We start from the raw sequence: 22,439 nt of genomic DNA on the forward strand, positions 1-22,439 counted from the left end.
ATGTGGCATTTTGTATCTGGCTTTCGCTTCGCATAATGTTCTCTCAAGGTACATTGACCATTTGTATTGTTCAAAGCCCTTTATGTATCTTAAACAACTCCTCACTGCCCTATGAAGTAGATAATTTCTATCAGCATCCTTATTATATAGATGAGGAGACAGAGGCACAGAGAGTTGAAATAACTGTGGAGCATACACAGGCTCTTGGCCCCTGCCTGCAGTGTGCTGCTGGTATCTGCTGCTGACTTTGACAGTAAGAGGCTGGTTCTATAAGATCAACTTGTGAAGTTGAATTTGCAGGATAAAGATAAAATTTCAGGAGAGAGAATTAGTCTGCAGCATAAGAACAGCATATGATTTCTCTAGGAGCAGAGATCATTAGAGATACCCCTAGGGGAACTGCAAGAGTTACTCATTAAATTTCTTGAGTTAATTGGACTGGGTCAGTTTTGTTATAGTTCCCCACAAATGTTAGACATTGCGCATAGGACTGTATATCTAGTATAGGAAGCCACTGAATGGTGAAGTGTCACAGATTGCTGAATGGGGAAGAATGAGTGACAGACTTCTGAAAGGTGAAGGTTATCCCAACACAAGGGTGTCTTGAAAATGCTGCTTACTATGTGCCTGACAGAGTTCCGGCTAGTTTGTATATTTACTTTGTTCATTTAGGAAGCCGGGCTCCAGCGTTTTTATGTACATCTTTTTTTCTTTAAAATAATTTTAAACTTTCTGTTTTGGGGTATACCACACCTTTCCTGAAGTATGGAAAACAGAGCAGCTTGCTTGGTTGCTTGAATAGAAAGAGAAAAGGGAGGGAGGAAGAAAAATACTGGTTTTAGTAAAAAGAAATGCTAACCTGTCATGTCATTTCTTTGCTTTTAAGAGTGGAGAAAAAGGTTTCTCAACAAAAAATGTGATCATACTATGTATACCTTCTTTAAAAATGTGGCAAAATATTTCTTAATCTTTCTACCATACTGCCTCTAGTATTCAAAGAAAAGCTTGGGCATATCTGGTCCTTGTGCTGAGGAGAACTCTTCTCATACAGCCTGAGAGGCAGCTGCAGGACCAAAATGTCCCCAGTGGAGAAGGTACAGTACTTGCTGGCATTCATGGCTCCTAATAGGGTCAGGATGGGCCAACAGGTTCTGAGTGGTGGATATTCATACATGTTCCCAGCCCTTCTGATAATCCTCTGAGGTCAGCAGAGCAGCTGCAGTTATTCTTATTTGACCAAGGAAGTAGCTGTCATGAGCTGCATTATATCCCCAGCCTTATCCCTTGAATTCATATGTTGAAGCCCTAACCTCTAGTACCTCAAAATGTGAATATATTTGTAGACAGGGTTTTTATAAAGAGGTGGTTATGTTAAAATGAGGCCAAGAGGGTGATTCTTAACCTAATATTACTGGTTTCTTGTAAGAAGAGATTAGGACACAGGCGTATACAGAGAGAAGACTGTGTAAAGATACAGGGAGAAACTAGCCATCTCCAAGTGAAAGAGGAGGCCTCAGAAGAAATCACCCCTGCCCACACCCTGGTTCTTAGACTTCCAGCCTCTAGAATTGGGAAGAAATAAAGTTTTATTGTTTAAGCCATTGAGTCTTTGGTATTTTGTTATCGTAACCCTAACAAATTAATGTGGTAGCTAAGACCCAAAAAATCCTGTTTGTTCCTTTGAGCTATTTTTCATTCCATTGTACTTCTCTAGTAATTACAATGTAAAGCCGAATGGCATAGGCAATGCATAGGTGGAAAACAAACCACCTCGGGTTCATTGGAAGTAGAGGTGAGTTTTGATTGGGAGTGGCTCCAGGAGATACGATGCTGGGCTGGCTTGGACCCTGAGTGATGGAGGACTGGCAGTCCAGGCGGCAAATAGATTATGGCTCTTGGGAAGCTGAAGTCTGGGAGATAGGAAGGCAGACAGAGACCATTCAGTGTTCGGAGCAGTAGAGTTCTTACCTCTCTGCAGGGTGCTGGGAAGCAGGCAGTCGCATGACGAGGTGGTCAGCTACATTGCAGGTCTCAGGGTGGCGCTGGGCACTGACAGGAAGAGCAGGTGCCTTGGAGTCTGACTATTTGGAATCCATTGGATTTGGTGGTTGGATTTAGCTGTGGGACTGATAGCAAAGCAGTGAAGTGACCCTGTGTTTTGTGTATGGTAGAGGGTGAGATTCCTCCTCCAAGCGGGGAGCAGCTCAGACAGGGGCCCTCGCCCCTCTTTGTGTTCACTGCCCTTTCTTTGGTAAAGGTATTGCCAGTGTAAGGTATTTTTGTGCTTTCTTTCTTTAAGAAGACTCCCAAATGGTATAATCTTTGAGATGCCACAAAATCATGAGGCCAGTGTGGGAGGGCCCCCAGGTCAGATGCCTAGAGAGAAGTTCGGTAAGAGTTTGAATAGAATTCACACTCAGCAGTAGCAATGTGGGACGCTGAGAGAGAGGACAGCCTCTGCTGTGGTTGTAAATTGTTCTTGATGTGCCGGGTTCTAACTTGGAGCTCAAAGAGTTTCTGAACATAGGTGCGGTCACCTTTGCTGTCACCAGGTATGATCTGGTAGAATGGGTGAAAAAAGGGACGGAACTCCTCCTCTGTTCTGTTGTCTCAGTAGGAGGAGTCGACGTTTTCAAGGAAGGGAGAATAGCAGAGAGACAGGCATTTATGGAGGCTCTGCAGTGTACACAGAACCAAGCTAAGTGCCAGGCAGATACAAGACTGAAGTCAAAGATGCATCTCTTTCCCCAAGTCACTGTCCATTAAGTGAGATGTATCTTTTGCAGTTTACATGCTTTTACCCAGTTTTCTTGCTCAAGGAGGAAGAGCTAGGGCAGGACTAAGGATGCCGGTAGTTGTTATTCTATATGAATGATATCTCAAAGCTTTATAGGTCGTCCACATCCAGTGGGATGAGAAGGATAATATAGACATGTCTATACCAGGTTGGCTCAGACTGAATCTCCCCATTCCCTCCTTCCTTCTCTCCCTCTGTCTGCCCCCTTCCTCTCTCCTTCCCTCCCTCTGTCTGCCCCTCCCCTTATATACTCCTCCTTCCTTCCTTCCTTTTTTCAGTACTAGAGATTGAACCCAGGGTCTTCACACAGAGTTACATCCCCAGTCATCTTCTATCTTTATGTTTTATTTTGAGACAGGATAGCACTAAGTTTCCCAGGTGGGACTTGAATTTGTGATCTTCCTGTCTCAGCCTCCCAAAGTACTAGTATTACAGACATATGCCTCTATGCCCTGCTTTCTTTTTTCTTTTCTTTTTTCCTTCTCTTTCTACCTCTTTCCCTCCCTCCTTTTCTCCCTTTCTTCCTTTTTCTTTTCTTTTCTTTCTTTTTTTTTTTTTTTTTATGAGTACTCACTAGTTTACCCAAGCTGGCCTCTAACTTTTAGGCTCACATGATCCTCTGCCTCCCAAGTAGCTAGAACTACAGGCATGCACCATGTACCTGGCCCAAACTGAATTTTGAAGGTTTTTTTTTGTGTTCACACACAAGCTGACTGAAATTAACCTTACAAGAAAGGGTAGCCTGTGTAGGATTCCATGTATAGACAGTTCTAGAACTGGCCAAACTAGTATGTGCAGGAAAGAAATCAGAATAGCTTTTGCCAGAACAGCTGGGATAGAGAGGTATGGGTTACACATATGTTTCCGTTTGTCAGACCGTTAACAGCTCAGATTTCTGCATTTTGATATAAACACAACTTACCACCCTCCCGGAGAAAGAAGTGTAAACAATTAATAGAGAGCGAGTAGAGGAAAACATGAGGCCGAATGAAATGACAGATATTTACTGTTCTGTTTACTGTGTATTTATATGACATTGTCTATAAAAAAGTTTCTTTAGAGAGATAAGCAGTGCATCAGGTCGTGTTTGTTACCCCCTCCTTTCTAGAAGCCTGCCTGCTGTTCCCGGGAAGAGGGCAGTGTCTCAGGGCAGGGAAGCTGGTACGAGTTTCTCTGGCTAGTCTATTGGTTTGCTTACTTTCTGCCTTGTTGGTGACTCTGAACTTTGGCTTCCTCTCCCTGGCACCTGCCACCCCCTGTCCTTTGCTGTCCCTTTGATGTAGGAGCAGCCTCTCCCCTTCCGCTGACTTTGACCTCCAGCTACCACCTAGTCTTTTCTTATCTCTGACTCCTCCTCCCTTTGTGGTTCCAAGTCTTTCTCTGGGTGAACCCACAAAAGGTGAATTCACTGGATCTCATTTCCCTTCTTCTTAGAATTGTAAAGTGCCACCTGGGTGCCTTTGTTCCTGGATACAAGCTCTGCGGCTTGGAGGGGCACCGTCCCCATGCACCTGTGAAAGATACATGCTGTGTGATTCCATTGATAGGAACTTCAAAACAGGCAAAACAAATCTGCAGTTGCTGTGGGAAGAAGGAAGGAATGGGAACTGGAAAAGAGGCATGTAGGGGCGTCAGTGGGCTGGGGGACACCTGAGAACGACCTCTTTTGACCTGCATGGCAGTTGCTAGGGGTGTTCTCATTGCTTGAGTTTTACATGTATGACCTATGTACTCTTGACTAGGTATGTCATGCTTTAATTTAAAAAAAAAAAACCAGAGGCCCATACATTTTAAAAAATTTCTTTATTATACATTTAAAAATTTATATATCTAGGTTTTCTTGAAAATTGGAAGATGTGATAATAGCACAGTCCAAATTCCTACAATCCATCGCCTGTCTCTGTACTAGCAGAAGTCCCTCAGAGCGAAGGGCACATGGGTAGCACCTATGTAACATCCTTCTTTTAGTTTCTTCGACTTTCTTAGAGGGTGTGGGGTTGGAGGCCCGTGCCTGGTGTGGTGACACGGGGTTGGAGGTCCTGGGACACTGGTACCTTATGTGTTAAGCTGTGCCAGAACTAGGGAAAATTGAGGTAAATTATGAACAACCTGTAACAGTCACTATATTTGTTCCTGGGAGCTTAGTTCTGTAAATAATTTCTTACTTGTGCATTCTGTTTTGAAGTAACATTTCATAATAGTCCCAGCTAATGCTTGCACCTTGTTTGGCATTCAGTTGTCACTGTGTATAATGCAGAGCTGATTGGAAAGTGTTTTTCATACTGGGTAAAGGCTAACTTTGTGGGGTGAACTTTCCTCCAGGATTCTAATCACAACACCTTGTAGTAACTGCAAACTGCATGCCTCAGGGACAGGATCGTGATAACGCCCTTATTATAAATCCAAACCTTAGGGGACGCCGCAAGCCTCACACCTTCCTTTCCCCCATCTAAATGTCAATATCCCCTGCCAATAGCATCCTCCTCTTCCTCTCCTCCTCCTCCTTTTACAGTAATTCGGATAACCCCAGGGCCTTGTGCATCACATGTAGATTTCATTTTACCATTGAGCTATGTACATCCCCAGCCCCTCTCTGTCTTCTTGAAGGGAAGAAATGACTTTTTTCTTTTAAAGAATATTGGCTCCTCCCCACCAAAAGAAGAAAAATCAAAGGCTGCTTGCAACTTTATTTGTATACCACTCTATCAGATGAATGGATGGTGGTGCCTCAGTTACATTTTTATGATCCTAACAGCCAAGCTCACCACAGACAGGGTTAAAGGAAAAAAAGTTTATGGGCTTCTCCAGTCATTAATCTTTCTGAAAAGTTCTTCCCTCCCTCCCTCTCCCCCTCTTTTTCTCTGTCTCCATTTCTGTGTCTCATCCCTTCAAGTAAATCTCTCCAATTCCATGCCTTAGCAGTTGGTATAATCAATAAAAGGACTAAAATACAGGCTTATTTGCTCACTGGGTTCATTGTCCACATTTACAGAATGCCAGCCACGGGTGGAGCCAGGAGCTGGTGTGCATGACTGTTGCAGATCAGGGATCTTCAAGGCTGTTTGGGACAGCCTCTCCTTCTGTCTGGGTGCAGGGACCAGCATGCAGTGTCCAAGGGCTGCCACTCGGGGAAGGCTTTGCTCCCTAGAGGAATGGGCAGGAAGCTCCAGGGGCTGAGAGTCAGTCCTGACTCTGAGTGGCCAGCTGTGACCAGTCCGGATGGAGCTCTCTGCATGCGCTCAGTTTGCCTTTCTGCCACTTGTTGAGATGGGTGCTGTTTTCATTTCCGTTTTACAGACAGGAAACAACCTCGGAAGGATGAAGGGGTCAAGCAGGGGCTGTAGGTGTGGGAGCCCAAATTCAAACCTGCTCCCTTACCTGAAGCCTCTGAGCCTCCCTCTTTTCTTTGGCTTCTGCTGCCCATGACAAAGTACTGTGGACTTGGTGTCCTAAACAGCACCTGTTTCTATTTTCTCATAGCTCTGGAGGCTGGAGGTCCAAGATCAAGGAGTGGTCTCTCAGGCCTCTTTCTCCTTGGCTTTCAGAGGGCTGTTCTCTTGCTTCCCCGTGTCCTCTGTCTTTTCCAGGGCTTGTTTAGTTCTGGTGTCTTTCCCATGTGTTCTGTCATGTCTTATCATAAAGGCACCCATCAGATTGGTTCAGAGCTGTATTTTAACCCAGCTTCCTATTCAAAATTACTGTCTCACCATATAGTCAGTCATACTCTGAGGCAGTCCCCAGGACCTCAGGGCTCCAATATAATGAATTTAAGAGGAACAGTGTACAGCGTACAGTTCAACCCATAACTGAATCTCCTATCTGTTGACCTCTGTAAACTGCGTCTCGCCACTCTGCCGGTGGGTGTGCTGCATAGAATGAGGCCACTCCTATCACCAGGTGTATCCTACGGGTGAACCCTGGGCCAAGCCCTGTTAAAGTCATCTCGCTTCATGTAATCCTTAGAATGCTCAGCAGGCAAGAAACTTCCCAGACATCAGACTCCACCTGAGCTGAGTAATAGAGTTAGGACTCAGACCCACTCCAGCTTGTGGCTTCACTACCCTGTTTATCAGGGTGCTTCATCAGGTCCAGAACTTCGCTTTTGGAGGTGCAAAGGGCAGTGTGGAATGCAGGTGGACAGTCCTCCCAGGACCAGGACATCTAGGGAGGCTTTGGGTACTAGGTGGCAAAGCTACATCTCTTTTCCAATTTAGTCCACATTCCTGAGTTACAGGATGGTGGGGGCAGTCAGCCACCCAAACTGAGTTCTTTCTGTTCACGTTTCTTGGCAGAGTTTCCTGGGAATTTGTTACATATTTATTGATGTAGAGTTATTTGCTTTCAGAATTGCATGAGGTGGGGGGAATCTGCAATCTGGCTTCAAAAAGTAATTTGGCAATTTATTTTCAGGGCTGCCCTTCTTCCAGCAGCGCGTTTCAAACTCAACCTCTGGCACAAAGACATCCATCATTTTAATTGCATGTTACTGTTTAGCCAGGCACAAATTTGTTTCTTTTCTTTTTTTTTTCCTTTCTCCCTTGGTAGTAGGTTGCTGTTTTGGTTTTTTTTCCCCCGCTTGGTCCACTGTAACCAAGAAAAAAAGCCAAAAATACTTCCCCAAACCAAGCACTTTTTATAGTCAAGGAGTTTTTAACACAGAGCTGTCTGGCTTTCGGTGTGGCGTATTTGGTTCTTAACCTTTCAGGAGCAGAAAGGCGAGACTTGCCTTTTCCTTTCCCACTGAGGTAGCAGCCAGAATGCAGTCTTCCCAAGATAGTCCTAAGAAAGAAAGGTGTGTAAGTGTTAGGGTCAGAAGGCTCACATTCTATTTCTGGCTTTGTGCTGGCTGCCTGGCAACATGACTGGCCCCTTGCCTTGTTTTTCCTGTCTGTAAAATGAAGGGCTTGAAATGTGTTGGTATTCTGTGTGTGTGTGTGTGTGTGTGTGTGTGTGTGTGTGTGTGTGTGTTTTAACCTGGTAACTGGGATGCTGTACTCAGGCCTGGTCACTGTGGCCATCCAAGGATGTCCACCAAGGAGCGCTTCCTGTACCATACTATGATGCCATCCTATGCTGGTTGGCAAATTACGGTGCTTTGATTCGGGATCAAAAGTCAACCCTCTATCCCTCAGAAACTGTGAACTCAGAACTGAAAACATAGTTTCCATGAAATGAAATTGGATGGAAAGTTGATTTTGGTACGTGCAAAGCCAAAAATTTAACTTCTGTGCTGTGTGTGTTTTGTTTCTTGCTATAAAAGTATTTTATTTGTATCTGTGAAATTAAGCAAAAAGTCTCTTCATATGTTACAAAGTCTGGGAGGTCGGGTGCAGGGGATGAAAGGTGACTTTAGGTCATAGGTGGACATCAGCAGAGGTGTGGTATTTTGTCTTAATGATGTGGGAGAAAGCTAATTGTTAATGGCTTAGAGTAATTTTCCCAGTCCGTATTCCATATCACTTTCACCTTTACGATGGACTTATGACTTGTTTTCCCAACCAGTGGCCCCAGTGCTCTAAGATAGGGCTTAGGCTACAACGTGCTCGCAGCCTCCAGTTTCCAACTCCTTTGCCTGTTTGAAGGCTTTGTTTAAGGTTTGTTTTATGAGGGCTGGGGATTGAACCCAGGGCCTTTCATTGAGCTAATTCTAAGCTCTGGCTTTTAATTTAATATATTTTTTTAAAATTTTGAGACAAAATCTTGCTAAGTCATGTCTCGGCTGGGCTTAAACTTGTGATCTGCCTTAGGCTCCCAGAATGCTGAGATTATAGGTGTGCACCACTATGCCTGACTTTTGTTCAAGTTTTATTACGAACATTTTCAAATATACAAAATAGACTAGGATATTGAGAGTATCATGTATGTAACCTCCCATTTATTATTATTTTCTGGAGCTATGTATTTGTTTGATTGCTGATTTGTTTTGTGGTACTGGAGTTGAAACCCAGGCCTTATGTGTGCTAGGCAAGTGTTGCGCTGCTGAGCTACATCCCTTACCCAATTTCTGTAACTATAAAGGAGTCCCAGGCAATTTATTTACCCCTAATACTTAAATGGGTAACCTACAATATCATTATCATACTCCACAAAATGTCATCCTTAATTTCTTAGTGTTATCTAATACCAAGTCCTACATCAGCTTTATGCATTCATCTCAAAAGCTTTATTATAGTTTATTTGATTTAGGAACCAATAGGAAACCACACATTGCATTTGGCAGGTGTCTATTTTGATTTGTACAGTCTTTCCCTATTTTCAGTGTAACTTGTTGAGCTCTTCTAGTAGAATTGGCGAATGTAGTATATGGCAGCTCAGATAGTTTAATGTTTTTCTCTTAAATAGAATTAGTGGCTTTTAAAAGCAATTTCTAGTTTATCTTTTTTTTTTAATGTATCTGTTTATCCTACTTCTTTGTTTCCAAGCAGGTGATACCTAAATTAGCATCACAGTTTTGAGGTTTCCTAAGAAATATTTTTTTAAAGTATGAAAAACTATTTTTGTATAAGACATATTTTTTGTGTAAGACACATATGTCATGCACACATGCTACATCTGTGAATAGATGAGGTTTTTGTTTCAGTTATCTGTTGTTATATAATAAACTCCCCCAGTGCTTACTGGCTTAAAACAACTACCATTTATTGTAGTCGTGGATTGTATTGGTGAGGAATTCAGGCAGGGCTCAGCTGGAATGTTCTTCTGCTCCTCGTAGCATCAGCAAGGTCACTCAGGGGTGCTCACTTTAACAACAGACTGGTGTGAAGGGCCCAGGATATTGCATTTTCATGTCTGGTGTCTTGGCAGGGATGGCTGGACAGCTAGCTGAGCTGGGACGACAGTTAGCTACAATGTCTACTTATGGCCTTGTGAGTATAGCAGTCTCAGGATAGCTGGACTGTTTATGTGCTGGCTGGATCTTCCTCCAGAATTAAGTATCTGAAGAGGACTGTCACCTCACTTTGGAAATCACAGAGCATTACCAGCACTGTATTTGTTTTGGATGAAGCCATGCCAAGTTCCTCTAGATTCAAGGGAAAAGGCAAAGGCCCTCTGTTGATAGGAGTGTCAGAGCATTTGCAGCCATGTTTGTACGCACACCACTATTTGAAAAAAATAACACTAAAATTAACACCTTAAATACTTCCCACCTGGTACCTTTGAAGTCCCTGCATACTTGCTTGTCTTTTGGTGGAAGAAAGAAGCCACTGGTGTGGCAAGCGTCTGCCTTAAAAGTCACCTCCAGTTCTGTGTTCTGTTCACTAGGGAATTGACAGGTCTTATTTAGACAGCAGCACCGTGACAGGTTACATGACTCAGCTCACCTGATAGTAAAGACAGTTGGAGCAATTCCCAGTCCAGAACTTGAAGGACAATTGGTCCAGGGGACCTGTGTTTTAGGTACATTGCTATATACTTTATTAAAGTTCCTGTCAGTGGGATAATCTGAAAGTCAGTGTGCCTGATAGTGGTGCCACCAAAAATTAGGATTGTCACACTGTTTCCATGTTCCTCATTTCGAGCAGCAAGTATAGTATTTGAAGTGTTGGGTGAAAGCAGTTTTCACAGCAGTTAGAATCAAGTAGCTGTAGGTATCCTTGACTTTACTCAGGATCTTGAGGAGTAAATGATAAACACATCCCTTAAACTAATGAATCTGTTGTGTTCCACCTGTTTGGACAGAAGTATAATTACACAGATATTGAAGTCACTAGATAATTTTTGGCCTTCCTTGTTCATTGAAAGAAATGTCAAGGAACTGGGTGGTAATTCAGTGGTAGACCACTTGCCTAGCATGTTGGAGGCCTTGATTTTGAACCCCAGGACTGGAAGAAACAAAGGAGGTTCCTGGATCATGACCAGTAATGTCAAGTGCTGCTCACAGTAGCCTGTGAAAGAGGTGGAAATGGAACAACTGTGAAATTTGAATCTCTGCTGAGATCTAAATATAGCTTGGCCTGAAGATAGTTTAATCAGAGAAAAATGGAGGCTGGTCGGTAGTTGATCAGTAATGCAACACAAAGTCTGTGTTTTCATGCAAAGAAATCACCAATAGAGTGAAAAGACAACCCGTAGAGTGGGAAGAAGTTGTAGCCAACAGTCCCTTACACAAAGGGCTTATGTCTAGAACATATAAAGAATTGAAAAAAAATCAGACCCCTTAAATTTAAAAACGCAATCCAAAAATGGGCATCTGAGATGAATATACACTTCTCAGATGAAGAAATACAGATAGCAAATAAGTATATGAAAAAATGTTCAACAATAATTGTTAGCCAGAGATACAAGTTAAAACAACATTGAAGTTCCATCTCACCCCAGAAAGAATGGCTATCATCAAGAAATCAACCAATAACGAATACTGGAAGGGCGTGGGAAAAAAGGAACCCTTTCCCACTGTCAGTGGGAGTGTGGACTGGTACAACCACTGTGGAAATCAGTGTGGAGATTCCACAAAAAAACTAGGATTAGAGGTCCCATTTGATCCAGCTATTCCCCTTCTGGGTATTTTCCCAGAAGAAATGAAAATACCATACCACCGCAATATATGTGCACCCATTTTTATAGCAGCATAATTTGTAATAGCTAAATCTTGGAAACAACCCAAATGCCCATCAACTGAGGAATGTATTAAAAAAGATGTATTTTTATAACTGTCAGCTCTAAAGAAGAATAAACTTGAACCTTTAATAGGTAAATGGATGCAACTTGAGACCATACTCATAAGTGAAATAAATCAGACTCTCATGTGTAAACATCATGTAAGAAGCTGAGAGAGTAAATAAGATCCAAAATGTACAGTAGATGTTGGGAAATAGGAAGAAACTGTTCAAAAGGAAAGAGAAGCTGGGATGGGGGAAAGGAGAAAAGAAGGAAGGGAAAAGAAAAAGTAAATACACACATATATATATTATATAAGTTAAGATAGCTATACTACTAATTTCTATTGGTTCATTGAAAAGAAAGGTTTGTGCTTGTATCGTTTGATCAGTTTTGCATGCCTGTATCTTGTAATCTGAGCAACTACTTTGAAGATAACAATAAACAATGTACTGACCATCGTAACTCCCCTACTATTTTGTTTTGAAATTTTGTATCATAGTTTTTACTTTTTAAAATAAAAGTCTCAGTGTTTTCAATTAATGTCTCCATTAGTTGAAGCCAGCGTGGCTGTGTTTCTGTGGTGGAACGTTCCACCTGGAATCTTCCTGCCCAGATCACTCAGCATATCGAAGGGCCCTAGACCATGGTTTAAGGAGGACACTAGTTGTCCCAGGAACTGACCAGCAATATCTTCTTTCACTCACTCATACACTAAGAACAAAAGTAGCTCCTGCCCCCCTGTACTGGGGATTGGACCCAGGCCTTCACAGAGAGTTGCATCACTGACCCTTTTTGTATTTTTTATTTTGAGGCAGTGTCTTGCCAAGTCACTAAGTTGCCCTGAGAGTATAGGAATTTCAGTTTTTTTAAAAATGTTTCTTACTTCCTTGTTGATTAAAATGAAGGGCAGTTGTTTTTGTTGTTTCCTCCAATTTGTAAGAGATTGTTAGCCAGACAAATAAGGAAATTAATAACATGTGCTCTGTTTTTCACCAGAATTAAATTTCCAGGAGCCAATCAGACTGTTGATCCCCCCACACCCTCTCTCTCTCGCCCCCGCCCCCACCGCAGTATCTTGGCTTCTGTTAGTTTGAGAGCAAATACTCCACTTTATACACTACAGTGACTTTCCTGCCCTCCAGACAAAGTGCAGGTTGCCTCCCTGTGAGAGCTGTCTCTGTTGTCCCTATAGCCTTGCATCCTAGCTACAGCGAAAATCAGGCAGGAAGTAGGTTCTCATCATGTTTGAGTGTTTTAAGAAATAGTTCTTGTTTGCTGGGCACATTGTATGTGTTCCAAGCCGAAGAGGTGAATGAGGTGGCTAAAGAAGTTAGTGGGATGAGGTGGAACTCCGCCCCCAAAATCTGGAAGCGTGGTCCCAATTCTAGTTCTGCTACTTAGAAGCTGTATGAACTTGATCATGTAACATCTCTGAGGTTCAGTCTCCTTCTCTGCAAAATGAGGTCATGGAATCTTTATAAATACTGAAGTAGTCTTCCATTGGCAGGTAGAATTTAAAAGCTAGACCGCCTGGCCCTAAGTCCAGCAGACTATGGACACCTTTGCATGGTCTTTGTGTCACTTCACTCCAATTTTGAGTTACCAAATCTTGCTGAGATAGGGTTTCTCACTCATGATAAAATGTGAAAGTAGCATATTGGGTAATTTTAGATATTTGTATTGATGATATTGTATTGTATTTAGATATTGTATTGATTTGTATTTCCTGGAGTAACAGTTTATACTTGGTTATGGTGTCTTAGACATATTGGCAGTGGAGACAGTATTAATTATCTTCAATATTCATAACAAAATACCTGAGGCAAATAGTTTATAAAGAGAAAAGGGTGTATTTTGGCTCACAGTTCTGGAAATTCGGTCCAAAGTCGGGTAGCCCCATTGCTTTGGGTGGATGGTAGGAGTGGTATTTCATGGCACCAAGAAGCAAAGAGAGACAGGAAGTGGGTGGGGCCTCATTATCCCTCCATGACCCCAAGATCTCCCACCAGGCCCCACATCCTAAAGGTCCGTAGCACCTCCCAACAGCCCTACCCTAGGGACCAAGCCTTTAACTCATGCACCTTTGGGAGACATTCATCCAACCCACATCAGGGACAGAGACTCCAAGGCCACGTGGGATTTGTATATCTGTAATAGAGAGGTAGTGTCCTACCAAGACTCATAGGAAACTGGCAAGTTATCAAGTGGAGCAACGAGCTAGTAACTAACTATGAAGTTAGCACTTCCTGGAAGCAGCTGAAACAAGCCTGTAGGCAGTTGCCTTCTGAGAACTGCTGGCTGGGAAGGCAGCTATGATCCCCTTTGGCATTCTAAGACAGACTTAAAAGATAGGTGTTAAGGACTTGCAGAGGAAGGAACTGATCTTTAGGGATCAGCGTGAGCTTACAGAAATCCCCAAATCAGACTAACCTCAATTTTTCTTTAAATGGGATTATTAGACCTCATGTACCTTTTCCTAACATACCAGTTTTTTTATTAAGCACTTGCCAGAAGAGCACATGAAGTATTCCTATGGACAAGTGAGAGATAGAAAGCTTGGATGAAAGCATGTTTGTTGGCATCACAAATCACAGGTTACAGCACATGCTTATTTGCTTTTTTAAAATTAATATAATTTAGCAAAGTCAACAGAGCAGATGATAGTACATATTCCCATTTTTCAGATGAAAAAGCTGAGGCTAGCAGGTGCCTGAGGTCACAGTCATATTACTAGTAAAGTGATAAAACTAGATTTCTGTCTTACTTTTTTCATTGATGAGACAAAATATCCAACACCCAAAGTTAAAAAGGGAAAGGTTTGTTTAGCTCACAGTTTGTGGAGGTTTCAGTTCATATTAGGTGGCTCCAAGGCAGAGTGGCACATGGCAGAGGGCAGCAGTTTGTGTCAGCCGAAGACAGCAAAAGCAAGGAGCAAAAAAAGGAGGGAGACAAACCTCTTTCTGCTCCTTTTATCTTATCCAGGCTGCTGTGATTAGGGCGGTGCAAATCCAATCAGTGGACTGATTCAGCAATCACCCACCCTTAACCTAGCACACTTAAGCCCGGCATTTCACGGCCAATGAACCATACACTCTAGGTTGACTCTGAGAAAGCCCTATCTAAAACTGCATAACAGTTTCCAACCCAGCATTTCTGCCCCTGAGAGTGCCAGGGCACAGCCCTGTGTGGAACAGGTATGTGCATTCATAACAGGACTAGAAGTGACCATCACACGGGTACCCTTACCGAGGTACTATAGAAGTCGAGAAGGATACCACCCACACTGCCTCTCCCCACCTAGGCCAGCCTGTGACATTTCCCATGGGTTGGAAAACTGGGATCAGTAACTGATAGATCAAATAACAGGAAGGGTCTTATGATGTTCTTTCCTGGGTAGATCAGAGGCCAATTTAAAGAAGATGGAATTTAATTGGAATAAATGCAAAAGCTACACTTAGCCCACTACCCACTACTTAACCCACCACCACAGTTATTTTGGTCATTTTAACCTGTGTGTTAAAAATGGTTTGTTCATATTTTGTGTGCAGAAATTTTCAGTAGCATGGTGGAGTGTGGTTTCTAAAACACCAACGATGTGCAGCAGAGCCGACACGGGATTTAGAAGGGATGATGGGTACCAGGGTCCTAAACGCAGGTCCTGGCTGACCATAGAGAGTTCCCATCAGAGCTGGAGTATGAAGATCAGATTGTCTGAACAGTGGGTTGTTTGAAGACCATGTGGGAACTGTGGATTCCCCTTCATCCACATCAGAGTTTATGTTTATTTCAACCTCCAAATGCCAGATGGCAGAGGAACAAATACAAACAGGGCAGCGTGCTTGCCAACAAGAAGTTGAGTAATGAAATTTGCTAGTTGAAATTGGTCCTGGAGATTGGCTTGCGTGGGTGGGAATGGGAATGGGGCTGTAGGAGAAGGGTGTCTGGGGCAAAGGAAGAGCACAAGGCAAGCCATAGAGCTGGGGTCTGCTGTGCAGGATGGGATGAGCATTGTGTTTGGAGAACTACTGCAGATGCACAGACCCCATCACAGGTTGATGGGAGCTTGGCATACATGTAGGCCCCTGGGGAGAAAGAAAACTTGTTTTAGGTTGGACAGTGTTGACTGAGCACAGTCCTTGACATCGGGCTGAGGATACGTGCACTTCATTCCCTGCTGGATGCTTTTGAGATGAAGAGTGGCTGAGATGAATGAAGACCATTCTGGCAAACACAGGGAAGACGGGTGTTAGGGAGCAGAACCTAGAAGTAGCAGAACCACTCAGGGCTGCTCTTGTGGTCCAGGTATGAGGTGACATGGCCTGAGACACGATGGCAGTGAGAGAGGCCTTTCTGAAAGATGCACATGGGGATGTGGCATCTGATGGATGTGGACCAGGTGAATGTATCTGCAAGGCGAGGGCTCCCAAAATCACTTGTACAGCTCAGATGGCACGCTTTTCCAATTTAGTTCACAACCAGAATAGACACTTGTTAAGTATACACGACTCATTTCTCCTTTCTTATTTCAAATCTACCTGGGATGCCTGGCATCTTATGTTAGCGAGAGCGAATGAGATTTGAACAGGTGGGCTTTAATCTGCTTTGTTCTTCCAGGACCAGATTTGACCTGTTAATGTTGCCCTTGGGTCAGGTTGCAGTAACACATTGCCAGTGACATCTTATCTGAGACCAGTACAGCTCCTTTATTTGGGGGTCAGTTAAGACATCAGCTGTCCAGCAGTCTCCCTTATCAGGAATGTGGCTGGGAACCAGTGAGTCAGCAGAACAGGAACCTCTCACTGGCCAGCAAAGATAGCGCAAAGTCCAGGCCTCTCCCTGCTGGCTGCCTACCTGCCCTAGTGTTCTTGGGCAGCCGCATACTCTTATACACAATTTAATGAGCTTCCTTATTTTCAGTTCTTGCCAAATGAGGAGCTACTACACAAAGACATACTGACTCAGAACCACTGATGGCTGGTCCTTGGGAAAAGTGATGTGTTGAGATGGGAGGAAGAAAAACTGCACTTGTGAGAACTCAAGGGTAGAACTTGCTAGGGCCTGCTGTGTTTGGGGTCAGCTCTCTATTTAAGTCTAAGAGTAGACAGAGCACCTCTGGGTTCCAGAATGAGAACCCTGACATAGTAAGGCCTCACACTCAGTGCACGCTGCTTTGAAAAGTGGGAGTCCAGTGGTGCCTCTCCCCACCCAGGCTAGCCTATGACATTTCCCAGAGGCAAACTGTGGGGTTGAGTTTTAAGTGGACACAAAAAGACTCCCCTCCCCAAGAAGTTCTTGCTTCCAGCGGTAAAGCGAGAATAACTATCCCCTTCCAGAGTCTGTAACAGCGGCTAGGACCCTGACATCTGGAATGGTGGTTGGCACTTGGTAAACATTGGTTAAATGAATGACGAATGAGTGGGTGAGTGAATGAATGAGTGAATCCATTACAGGGGTGAGACCTAGGTAATATTAAGGCAACAAGGAATGGCTTTCTAGTCTTGTCACATTAACTTTGCCTCCTGTTGTAACCACTAGATAGCACTTCACATAATAGCAACAAATTTGTGTTTAGGTAAATGGCCCTGGAAGTGCAGTGTGATTCCCTAGGCACTTGTTCATGGAGTACTTAATATGAAAATATTTAATGAGCATATTTTCGTTTTTAGGCCTGCTGCTTGTGAAATATCAGCAGTCTCTTCTCAAGTGCTTTAGCATGGCCCATTCAGAATCTCTCTTTCTCAGTCCCAGGTCCCACCACACATCCCCCTGCTATCCACCCATGCATCAAATAGCAGTGATTTGTGGAGCGCTTGTTACATACTGTGGACAGGCACTGTGCTTTGGGGAGAGGGACAGGCAGGTGGGTGCTCAGGTGAATACAGGGGAACCCTGCCTTTAGGGAGCACTCAGTCTGCGGCAGGCTGCACAGACAGCTGCTATACACGGTATGAAAAATCCTGTGTAAAATACAGGCAGGTAGGTGTCTGCCTATGGGAGGATGGAAGGAACCCTTCTCTGAAAGAGGGAACTCTTGGGCTAAGCTTGACATAACAGTGTGTGGGCTTCCTCACATTACTCCAGGTGGTAGGATGTTGGGGCTGGTGGTGCAGATGAATGGAGTTATCCGGCACCTTCTTGGGTTTAAGAGTAAGTACTCTGGGGGCTAAGAGTAGGGGGCAGTGGTAGGTTCAAGGGAGTAGCCTTGATCCTTCTGTCCTAATCCTGCCCAGTAGCCTGCTGGGGCTCTGTTTTGAGGACCTCTCAAATAAGCCCTCTCATTTTACCAGATTCTTTTTGGAGCTTGAAAGGGCCATTGGGAATTCTCTCTTCTAGCAGAAGATACCCCTTGAGGTGGGAGGAGTGCAGGGGTGTGTTTACAGATGGGTAGGAAGATACCAGCAGTGCCCACCCACCAGACTTTGTCACCTGCAAGTCCAGCAGAGTGAGGATCTGGCATGGCGGAAGGGACCAGCCACCTTAGAAAGGTCCTTTCCCCAACCCCCACCCCGAGCTCCTCCGATATGACCAGCCACATTAGAAAGACATTGGAAAGTGAGGTTTGGAGTGACCTAGACAGAAGTTATACCAACTCCCTTCATTGTACTCAAGTAAAATGGTGACTTTTCAATTAATGTTCTGTGAGTTGTGAAATCACCTGCCTGGGTGGTAAGCCCTGAGCCCAAATACAGAACCGTAAGTGGAGAGCAGATAGGATTTGGGGCCAGTTGAGTTTTATGTCCCTGTGTATTCAGGGCACCGTGTCAGCAGCCCCGGAACAAGTTTAGACTGGTAACATGGAGTTTGGGAAGTTACACATTGCTTATGGTCACAGTTGATTGTCCACCTGGGAGCAGACCGCAGGGCTCTTGTCTCTTCCTAGCCCAATTCTTTCTGCCATGTCCTTCTGCTAAAGCTTCCCTTTCCAAGTTCGGTCCCACCAGGAAGCGTGCTAATGAAGCATTGGAGCCTCGGTAATTTGGTGTTGTTAGGTGTCACTGCTGGAGAGTACCAGGGGGGCAGATCCGTAGGACGGATTTTTACCGGCAAGAAGGAAGACTGCTGGTGATTTTCTGGTTTTTATCTTTGCGGGTGTGTCTTTTTTAAAATTGTATTTATTGTTGGACAATTGCCAGAAGATCAGTATTAAAGAAAACTTGGGCAGAAAACTATGCACAATTTCTTCCTCCTAGCAACAGAGCTGTTTTTGTGTTAGTGAATTTCCTGTTTTTATCAAGCAGTGCACAATAAATAACGCACATATATTCTCTTGTAGTTGGGAATCATAGCTTACTTCTTCCTTTATAGTCTGCTTACCTAATGTGGTCATCAAATTTTTTCTTACTTCTGTCTCAGCTCTGCTGTTACCTTTTATAATGGCTGAACGTGTCCTGCAGTGTGATGTGCCTTCCATTCTGTGTCACTGTGGTTGGGGGATCAGCTGGTTCATCTCTCTCCCTCCTTCCTTTCTCCAGCAGACTGTGCTGTAGAGAACCACATCGCATTCTGTGTCTGTTGTTCTTCAATTGTTGCCTTCATGGGAGCAGTTCCAGGAAGGAGAGTCAGCAGTACAATACAGAAATAGTTTTAGCTGTTACTTTATTATTTTGTTCCGTTTTGTTGTGCTAGGTATTGAATCCAAGGCCTCCTGCATGCTAGGCCTTAGGCCTGCGCTCTTACAACACTGAGTACACTCTGAGGCCTTTTGTGGTGCTGGGAAGTAAACACAAGGCCTTGTGCATGATAAGCAAAGGCTCTACCACTCAAATAAACCCGCAGCCCCTGTATTTACTTTTTATGCATCATATAGATGCAGATGTACAAACAAAACAGATGTATGGTTTAATGAGGTTTTAAAAACCAGATTACCCCCCCCCCAACACACACACACTACCCAGATCAGGAGATAGCTCCCTGCCCGCTGGCCCTCTCTGTACCCTTCCTACAAGGAACAGCAGCTGCCCTGACGTTATCATCACTGTAGCGTTTCCTTATTCATTCCAAGTTGTCACTGGAGTGTGCAGTCTAGAGTTACAGTTTGATGTTGCCTTTCTTAAGAAAAAGTCCTTTAAATTTCTTTTAACCTGTGGGTGGCCCCTCCCTTTTTTTTCTTTCTGTTTATTAAAGAGCCTGGATCATTTGCTGTGAGCAGTTCCTGGGATTTTCCCCAGGCTGGATCTCCTGGAGAGAAGCGTGTGAAACGAGTTGTGCCTCGGGTGGTGGCTGTTCTGGATCAGGAGGTGCACATGGCTGGTTGTCTCTTGTTGTGATGCCTGTGGCCACTCATGCCCCGCGCTGAGAGCCTCCCGTTAGTGAGGAGCTGCAAAATGTTGGTACTGCAATGCCTGTGTTCTTTATTAATTTGTTGGAATACGTAAAAAAAAAACTTTACCCATCTACTATTTTTTTTGGGTTTTTTTTGTTTTTTTTCTTTTTTTTTTTTTTGGTTTTTTCCGGTACCGGGAACCGAACTCACGACCTCACGCTTGCCAGGCAGGCGCTTTTGCCGCTGAGCTAAATCCCCAGCCCCCCCATCTACTATTTTTAATGGCTTTATTGAAATTCACATGTTACATATTTCACCTGTCTAATTTGGTGATGGTTAGGGCATTTAGAGTTGTATATCTGTCACCATGATCAGTTTTAGGACATGTCATTGGCAAAAGGCCATTTCCTCTACCTCTTCCCCTCTCCTGGAAGCCCTCCATCCCTAAGCAGCCCGTAACCTAATTTCTGATTCCGTGGATTTTCCTTCTCTGGACAGTTGTTATAGTGGGATGGATCGTACAATACGTGAAGCAGCTTTGTGGCTGGCTTCTTTCACCCAAGCATAGTGTTTTCTAGGTGCATCCACATGCTAGCCTATGTCAGTCCTTCCACTTTACAGCCAAACAATATTCCATCAAACGAGTGCACTGCATTTTGTTTCTCCATTCGTTGGTAAACATGTTGGTAGTGTCTGTCTTTTTGATATTATGATAATGCTGCTGTGCACATTCATGCACAAGTTTTTTTTCATGAACAGAACTTTTAATTTTATTTCTGTTATGTAGGGTTGGCACTGTTGAGATGTATGGTAACTGTATTTAACCCAGCTGAGGAACTGCTAGGACAGTGATGGCGAACCTTCTCAAGCCGGTTGCCCAAACTGCAACCCAAAACCCACTTACTTGCCACAGAGTGCCAACACTGCCATTAAACCTGAATACTGAGGTTTCAGTTTAGAAAAAACAACTCATACATTAACATCTTCTGTCTTTTCTGAAAGCAAAGCACGGTAACAAGCGTGCCATAGGTTCGCCACCACCGTGCTAGGCTGTTTTCCAACATGGTTATATAACTTTTTATTCCTGTCAGCAGTGTATGAGGTTTCAGATTTCTCCAACATTTGTTATTATATCTTTTTTATTCTAACCTTCTTAGTGAATGTGATGTGGTATCTGTGGTTTTAATTTGCATTTGTTCAGTGACTAATGATGTTGTGTATCTCTTCATGTGCTTATTGGCTGTTTGTATATCTTTTGGAGAACTCTACCCTTCGGCTGTTTTTAAAATTAGATCTTTGTCTTTTTATTGTGGAGTTGTAATAGTTCTTTATTCTAGGTAAAGGTCGCTTTCATAATGTTTCAACCTTCTATATCTATCGATTCAACTGTGGATCAAAATGATTTCAAACAAATGCATCTGTAGTGAATATGAATATACTTTTTTGCCCGTCATTATTTTCTAAAGAATATAGGGTAACAGCTGTTTACATAGGATTTATATTATAGTAGGTATTGTAAGTAATCTAGAGATTATTTAGAGTATATGAGAGGATTGTATAAGTTACATGCAGATACTAGACTGTTTATATGGGGACTGGAACCAGCAGGGAGCACACATGGAGGGCTGACTGCATTTTTTGCAAAAACTCTTCTGTTCTGGGATGTACTTTCTTGACATCTTTTGAAATGTAAAATTTTATACTTTGGTGTCTAGGTCAGCTTTTCTCTCTCTCTTTGCTTATACTTTTGGTATCATATCACACAAGCCATTGCCTACTCCAAGGTCATGAAACATTGTGCCTCTGTTTTATTCTGAGTTTCATAGGTTGAATTTTTTTTTTGGCGAAACACTAGATGTAAATATATATATGTATATAAACACCTTAAAATCAAAAACTCTTCTCAGCTAGGGTCTTCCAAACAAATTGATAACTCACACCAACATGATTTAGGTTAAAATATACACAGGGAATAACACAATGTGCTCCTTAGGAATTCAAGAACTTGAAGATTATCCAAATTTGAATTTGGGTCTTTCAAAAGTGAGATGCTTGTACTACGCTACTATGCTACATTTCTACTGCATTAGATTGTTTTGAATAATTACACCTAAACTATCCTTTGTTTCATTCAGCAAAATGTATAGGGTAAAAACAGGAGACATGCCAGCCAGTTAGGTGTTCAGTAATGCATGGTTTTTATTCTTCTGCTCTGAAAGCTTATAGTGGGGGATGAAAAGGAAAAAAAAAAAAAAAGAAGGAAAGTAACTCAAGATTTAAAAGCTGGGCCACTTGTGTGCTTTAAAAAGAAAAAACAAAACCAAGTATCTACTAATTTGCTGAGACATACCAGGTATAGTGGCCGTGTATCTCAAAAAGCTAGTGATGGGCCAGGTAGATAGCTCAGCAGCGCAGTGCCTGCCTGGCACACACAAGGTCCTGAGTTCAGCTCCTGATACAAAGAAAGAAAAAAAAAAACTAGTGATTTTTTTTAATGTGGGAGAGACATCCACTACCCTTTTCTATAATTTAAATAGAGGATGGTAGACATTTCTTGACACCCCAGAACTATGGCAGCAGTTTAAATGTGACCAAGGTAAATATTTTAAACAAGCTAGGACTCAGCAAATCTAACACAGTAAAATCATGATGACATTATGAAAGAAAATGCACAAAAACCCATAAGAAGGGGCTGGGGATTTAGCTCAGCGGCAAAAGCGCCTGCCTGGCAAGCGCAAGGTCGTGAGTTCGGTTCCCGGTACTGGAGAAAAACCAAAA

At 43.1% G+C, this 22,439-nt stretch overlaps 1 protein-coding gene across 2 annotated transcripts in view; it reads left to right on the forward strand.

Moving 5' to 3' along the window:
- The window catches only part of Epb41l4b (erythrocyte membrane protein band 4.1 like 4B), a gene marked incomplete in the record, with an annotated part of 135,789 nt that overhangs the window by 15,443 nt on the left and 97,907 nt on the right, over positions 1-22,439 (forward strand).

This window comes from Chinchilla lanigera, unplaced genomic scaffold (assembly GCF_000276665.1).
Source record: "Chinchilla lanigera isolate Chin_1 unplaced genomic scaffold, ChiLan1.0 scaffold00018, whole genome shotgun sequence".
In the NCBI taxonomy this organism is placed as follows: domain Eukaryota; kingdom Metazoa; phylum Chordata; class Mammalia; order Rodentia; family Chinchillidae; genus Chinchilla; species Chinchilla lanigera.